The sequence below is a fragment of the Melospiza georgiana genome, chromosome 22 (genome assembly GCF_028018845.1).
Source record: "Melospiza georgiana isolate bMelGeo1 chromosome 22, bMelGeo1.pri, whole genome shotgun sequence".
Lineage (NCBI taxonomy): Eukaryota > Metazoa > Chordata > Aves > Passeriformes > Passerellidae > Melospiza > Melospiza georgiana.
This window is the reverse complement of record NC_080451.1, coordinates 4,778,650-4,785,916: the sequence shown is the minus strand read 5'-3', so window position 1 is coordinate 4,785,916 and position 7,267 is coordinate 4,778,650. Positions and strand designations below refer to the sequence as shown.

Here is a 7,267-nt window from a genome sequence, read left to right as displayed (position 1 = left end):
CCATGGCACATGTGGGTACACACAGAGGGGACAGGGGGGGCCCACATTGCCCAGCTTCCCACAGACAGCCTGGCGCTCTTCAGCCGAGCCAGAAGATCATGCTGCCAATGCCACACCAGTGTCCCAAGCACCTGGCCCCATCCTGCTGTGCAGAGTAGCCACCTCCACACATCATCTGACTGGCAGGCATTTGATTGCCTTTGGGATGATTGGTACAGTTCCTTTGCCATAGCACATTTCCTGTCCATCCAAACCATTTCCCACCCTGCATCCCTCTTCACCTGCTAAAGCTTTGGTCAGGCTGAAAATTGCCAAGGATCTCTGGAGAGTCCCCAGGTGGATCCCGCGGTGCCAGTGCTCGTGCGAGTGCTCTTGGAATTTGGTGCATCTGCCAGCGCTGCTCTGTGGGCTGGTGATGGTGCCGCTCAATGGTCCAGTGGCACCATGACACCTAAACCCGGCACCGTCCACCACGTCCCCCACCCAGCCTGAGCTGCTGCCGTCCATCCCTGCTCGCTCTGCTCCTCCTCCTCACACCGTGAGGATCCTGAGTGGGCTGCAGCGGCCGTGATGGGATGATGGTGTGATGGATGGCTCTGCTCAGGGGCTGATGGTGTGACACCCACCTCCAATTCCTGGACAGCTCCTTCACAGCTGCTCCCACCAACACGCTGCCCTCTTCCTGGAAAACATCCCTGTCTCCTCCAGGGCAGCCCAGGCTCCTCCTGGGAATCCCACAGCTGGCGTTTCTCTGTTTTGCCCATCACCCACCTTGTTCCTCCAGCCAACACAGAAGGAGATTAGAGGCTCTGCTCCTGGGCCATGTCACAGGTCCTGTTGTTGGAGCCGGCAGTGCCATGCAGCTACCAAGGGCTCCGTCTCCAAGAGAGCTCCTGCAGGCACCCCTGACCCCTCCCAAACCAGTCAGACTCTCTCAAGCGCCCCAAGACCAACCCAGTTCCCTCAATAGCTCCATTTGAAAGTCAGTCCTCATCTAGGCAGTGCCATTGAGGTCCCCGAAAGCACCCTGGGAGCTACCAAGTGTTCCCGATCATCCCCAAGGGCCATCTGGGTTGCCTGGAGCTCCCCTGAATAACATGGACAAAGCCCAGCCCCTCTCCCATCAAAATAATTGCCAACCCTCAAGGCCGTTGCCTCAGCCACAGCTTGAGGACTGGAAGCATCTTGCAGGATGTGCCCAACAGCCTCTGCAGAGTCCTGCCCAGCCCCAATACACAACACGGACACTTTCCCCAACACACAAGCAGGGCCTTGGCATCAGCAGACCCAGCCCTGCATGTGTGTCCCCAGCTCCACTACACCTCCTCCCTGAAAAAAACAGCGAGACCAGCTCAACATTTTTTTGCTTTTATCTTGATCAACAGTGGTATCTCCACAATGCTGCGTCCTCAGTTTGCATTCATTTTCTGCCAAAAAGACACAGGGGGGCATGGTAAGAGCCTCAGTGGGGCAAGAACAGCCCCTGTGTAGGAGGGAGGCAGAGGAAGGGTGACCCACCTCGTTGATCCAGTCGATGTAGGCAGACACCCGGGTGAAGACTGACGGCTTCTTTTTCGTGTTGCAGCCCAGGGCAGAGCCAAAGCTGACGATGCCCTCAACCTCCCAGATCCCATCGTCGCGCTGGCAGTTCAGGGGGCCCCCAGAATCACCCTGTGCGGAGAGACAGTGAGGGCCATTGCTCCTGGGCACCCTGCCAACACTCCACTCATCCCTCCTGGCCATCCACCACCATGGCTGCATTCCATCTCCTCCCAGTGCCCATGGTACCACATCATAGGGGCTCCCACCATGTGCAGTGCCCACACTCACATTGCATGAAGAGACGACGCCATCGCCACCGGCGCATACCATGTTTTCATCCACATAGCTGCCCCACCAGTCCCACTTGGAGCAGGTCGCATAATCCACCACGGGCAGCAGAGCCTGTTGCAGGGCATCAGCCAGGGGCCCGTTGGCTGCAACGAGAGACAAAGCTTGTACCTCACACCCGCTGCCTGCATCCCCTTTCTGGAGACTCTCCCAGGTACACCCCACTTACTCCTGATGCGTCCCCAGCCGGTGACATAGCAGGGGAAGTTGTTCGGCAGGATCTTGCCAGCAGCCGGCAGGCAGGCGGCACGGACGGTGTCAGTCTCCTGCACCTCCTCTGCCAGCTTGATCAGGGCAATGTCGTTGCTACAGGGGGACATCAACCATGGTCCTTGGCCATGGGAACAAGGCACCATGGCCAGTGGAAAAAGGCTTCGTGGCCACAACACCCGCGATCCAGCCCTGATGCATCCCATCCCTTACATGATGAGGTAGTCATCATAATCCTCATGGACGATGGTCTTCTCCACCCCAACAGCCACCGAACCAGGCTCGTTATCCTCTGACAGGTCCTGCATTCCCAGCACTACACGATAGGTCAGGGAAGAGCTGCCAGGGAAAGAGAGAGTGTCAATCCCTACAAATATCTCATCCTGCTTGTACAGATCGCCCCCAGCACCCCAACACCCACCTACCTGATGCAGTGGGCAGCTGTCAGCACCCACTGGGGGGCAATGAGGGTCCCGCCACAAGTGTGGTACCAGGATCCATAGCGACTGTACTGCAGCGAGATCTGCGAGGGCAGAGGCACAGGGTCAGAGCAGGAATGTCCCCATCCCTGTCCCCATCCCTGTCCCCATCCCTGTCCCTGTGCCCCTCACCTGCCATGGCCAGCTGTGGGCTACAGCATCTTCACCGCCCACCACGCGGGAGCTCAGATGTGGTGGCACGGCCGGCTGACCGCATCCGTAGGCTGTGGGACACCCGACAAAGGGACATCAGAGGCTGCCTGTGACCGTGCCCAGGGCCAGGGCAGGTGCCACGGTCTTGACCCCCTGCCCTGACCCTTCCCCATGCCCTGCACCTACCGTAGCCCAGCAGCACGACGAGACAGATGGCTCCCAGCATGGTTGCGTCGAGCAAAGGTGCTGTGGTGGGGCCACTCACCCCTCTTATAGTGTCTGGACTGCTGGGGACCTTGGAGTGTCCCTGCCTGCTGCTGACACGTGTGGACTGTCCCACGCTCTGGGCACAGGGGCTCCTCAGCCGTACTGCCTGCTGTTATCACACTCATGGTCCTGCCTGGGAATGGCCACATCTGCCCCTCATGTGTTGGCACCATGCTGGGACATGGTGGGGACACCTGGCCCTGCTCTGGGAAGGGGCAGGGTCCCTGCTGGGGCACAGGGTCACTCCCTCCTGGGCCAGCCTCCCACCCATGATGCTGTCAGTGAGGGGCTGGGCAGCCCTGCTGCCCCCCAGCCCTAAGCAGTGACTTCCCCAGGACACTCTCTGTCCCCAGCCGTAAGATCTGAAATGAGGGATGCGTGACTCCAGGTGGCTCTCCAAATTGATGTTTATTACATCCAAGAAGTTACAGCAGTCCAGGGTCGTGGGTGACAGAGCTGTGCCTACAGCTGTCAGCTCCAACTGCAGGCATGCCTGGCGACCCTTTGGTTTTAGTTACAATTAATTATATACTTTTCTTTGCTGTGTTTCTTAGTGCAGTAGGACCAATCTATAACTTTACTTTTACCTGTAGCCTATCATAATTGCTGTAATTACCAGATTTATGTTACTATTCTCTAATCACTAAAAGTTAGTACGTTACAGTTTAAGCTCGAATTTGTTTTTCAGTTTTTTTTCAGTGGAAAATTCTGAAACCTTTTTTCTACTGGCAAGACTGGCAGATTTGTTTGCCTGTGCTATCTTTCAGTTTGGTAAATTCATCTTCTGTTTTGAATTGGGTTTATCCTTTTGTCTAAGTCATAAAACCTCTTTCCATCTTGACATAACCTTTGCCTTCTTTGTTGTCTGCAGAATTGGATCAGTAATTGTCAATTTACACGTCTATTATTCTTCTATATCCAAACTTCCTTTCATTTCTATTCCTTCTATAGATTCTATATTCAAAAATCTTTCTGCCACACGTACATATCTGTCAGACTTTCTTTTCAAACTTTCATCCTTCCTAACACGCATATGCTCAGTACCCCAGACATAGGGTGCTCCCTTTCCTGAAATGCTCATCACTGGGGGTTTCTGAGTCCCTGTCAGTGCTTGTTGACCTTGTGTACCCATCCTTGGCATGTCTGGGTGCTTGTTCCTGGCTGCTGCCTTGGCTGTGGCATCATTGTGGGTGCTGGTGGAAACTTCTGTGCTCAGGAAAGCCTGGAGGTGAGTGGCTGTGCCATGTGTGACTGCCAATTGCATGCGTGGGAATTTGAGTGGCTTTTGCTTTCCTTTATGTTATCACTTTAGATTGTTGTGTTTATGGTTTGAAGATATTGGTAGAAGTTTATTTTTTGGGTTTGTTTTTGTATATTTGTATCTTTCACTGGTGGTGGGTGCCCCAGGGCAGTAGTAGAGGCCAATGCCCACAGGTGGCTGGAGAAGAGCACCTGGACATGTGTGGCTACTTCTGCCAGAGGGATCCAGGGCCAGCCAAGCACTCCAAGGGGGTCCATAAGGAGGCAGAATGTGGCTGCAATGGCCTTGCCTCTGCCCAAGGTTTTCCAAGAGCTCAGTGGCACGTGTCCCCTTCCCCACAGCCCGGTTGTGTGAGAATCTGGGTTGCCTTGTTCTGTGTTGCTACTTCTGCACAGAGCACCTGGGTGTACAGGTGGTGCTGGTGCTGATCCCATCTCCCCTGGACCTGTTTTCCTTTAGGAAAGGTGACCCTGCACCCTTCTCCCTATTTATGTCCCCAGTTCTCTTGTCAATGGAGCATTGGGACTGGGCTGTCCCATGGGCTGGGGTTGCAGGGAGCTGGTGCTTGAGTTTGGGCAGAGATGGCTCCATCTTGTCCTTTACCTTCTTCCATGATGTGGACTGCAGTGGCTTGTCCCTTCCTGGGACATCCTTGGTGGAGGTGAGAGCAGAGCAGGAGCATTGCAGTGGCTCAGCTGTGGTGTTGAGGTTTGTGGTGGAGCTGGAGGAGAGTCGGGGCTGAGGGAGAGATGGGGAAATGCTCTTTTAGGCTGACTCCATGGGCCCCACTGCTCTTCTTCCTCCTCCTTATTTTTCAGTGCTGGATGCCTGTCTTGGACTGAAAACACAGGTGTCTGCTAAGGAAGACAGGAATCTCCCCTGGAATGGAAAATGTAAAACCCCTCCCTCTGAATTGTTATAATTTTGAATTTAAAAGTCTCTCAGGCAAAGATATGGGAATAGGAATTACCGTTTTGACTAGGAAAACTAAGAAAATACAAATGTGATAGTACAAACAAATAAACTGTGGACAGAGTCAGAACAGGCCCTGAAACGCTGTGGGTCAGGCTGTTGGCAGCAGTCCCATTCCATGGTGGCTCAGCCCTCCTGCAGTGCCAGCTGTGGTTCTGCTGCAGCAGGGATCCTGCACAAGGGTGGAGTTTTCCTCTGAAGGTCCAGGGCTGCTGGAGATGGGCCTGGCCTTGCACTGGAAATCCAGGGGAAAGAGAGCCACTCCTCTGGGAATGCAGTGGGCAAAGGCTGCCCTGGTGTTCCAAATGTCAGATTCTATCCAGGTAGGAATGCTTGGCTCCTCCCTCTGGGCAGAGCTTCTCACAATGGGATGATGGCATTTGATCAATCATGTGGTAAGACTCACTGGCCCACTAGAAGATATCGCCCCAGAAGGAGGATTGGTTGTGGAAGAGATAAATGAAACTGCACATTTAACAGAAGAGAACTGCTCCAGAAATAGGAATAGAATACACCTACCCATTTCCAGCCTAAGGCATTACTCACTCCTTATTCTATTACTATCTGCATCTTACCCAAATAAATAAGCACTGCTCAATGAAATCTTACACACAGTTCTCACTTAAAACTAGGTTTCCCTGTGGTACACAATGGGTTTCTCCATTTTTTCTGCAGTACACACCAATTGTAACCAGGTCCTTGAGCAAAAAAATCCTACGGATGTGTTTGTCTTTGCCTGATGTGGGATTATTCCAAACAGTCTTTCCTAAAATACCTTTCATATGTACCACAGGGACATTTTCTCCATCCACTGTATGCAAGGGTTCAGACTGGACAGGACCAACTCAATTGATGGACCCTTGGGTATTGACCATCCAGGTCACTTTTGCTAAGTCCTTTTCCCAATTTCTAAAGGTTTTTCCCCCAAGTGTAGCAGCTACAGGCTTGCAAGGCCTCCCTGGTGGTCAGTTGCCTAAGATAAGAAATGCCTAGTCATGATGAGTGGACCAAGAAACCCCTATTCCACCTTTGGACCCTTGTTATCTCTCTGTAAGACCATAGGTCATATTCACCTTGACCCTTTCTGTTGGACTGTTTCCCAAAACCCACATACCCCGTATAACCCCTAACTCTGGCCAGTTTGGCAGAAGAGCTGTCACTGTCACCCTTAGCAGAAGCTGCCAATAAAGCTTATTATAAAAATCTGTGGAACTTCGTACAACTCTTCTCTTCTCTCATCCCTGCATCTGCTAAGCACTTAGCAAGCAAAGAGCTGAAATTTTAAAAGAGCTGAATTAATCAAAGAGCTGTGATCTCACTGAAAGAGCTGAGCTTCTTGCTAAGATTGCCTGTGGCTGGGTGCCTGCCTGAGGCACCTGGACAGGATGTACTTAGTGGTACTCCTCTATCCAGGACACCAAAGACTGCTGGGGTCAGACAGACGCCAAAACCCTCAAGCCGTTATAGCCAAGTGCCCTCAGGGTAGTCTTAAGCAGTCCATTGTTCTGTTCAGCTTTCCTGGCAGCTGGTGCATGATAAGGGATATGATATATCCATTCAATACCACATTCTCTGGCCCAGGTGTTTATAAGGCCATTCATGAAATGGGTTCTGTTGTCCGACTCAATTCTCTCAGGGATGCCATGTCTCCACAGGACTTGCTTTTCAAGGCCCAAGATGGTGTTCTGGGCCGTAGCATGAGACACAGGGTAGGTTTCCAACCATCCAGTGGTGGCTTCCACCATGGTCAGCACATAGTGCTTGCCCTGGCGTGTCTGGGGCAGTGGGATGTAGTCAATCTGCCAGGCCTCCCCATGCTTGTACTTGAACCACCACCCACCATACCAGAGGGGCTTCCCTCGCTCGGCCTGCTTGATGGCAGCACACGTCTCACAGTCATGGATAACCTGAGAAACACTGTCCATGGTTAGATCCACCCCTCGGTCCCATGCCCAGTTGTAGGTGGCATCTCTGCCCTGATGACCCGAGGCATCATGGACCCATCGAGCTAGGAACTCGCCCTTATGATCATACT

At 52.9% G+C, this 7,267-nt stretch overlaps 1 pseudogene; it reads right to left on the bottom strand.

Annotated features, from left to right (window-relative positions):
* Positions 1-1,462: 1,462 nt before the first annotated feature.
* LOC131092688 (chymotrypsin-C-like) lies at positions 1,463-2,958 on the bottom strand (annotated as a pseudogene).
* Between the last annotated feature and the right edge of the window lie 4,309 nt (positions 2,959-7,267).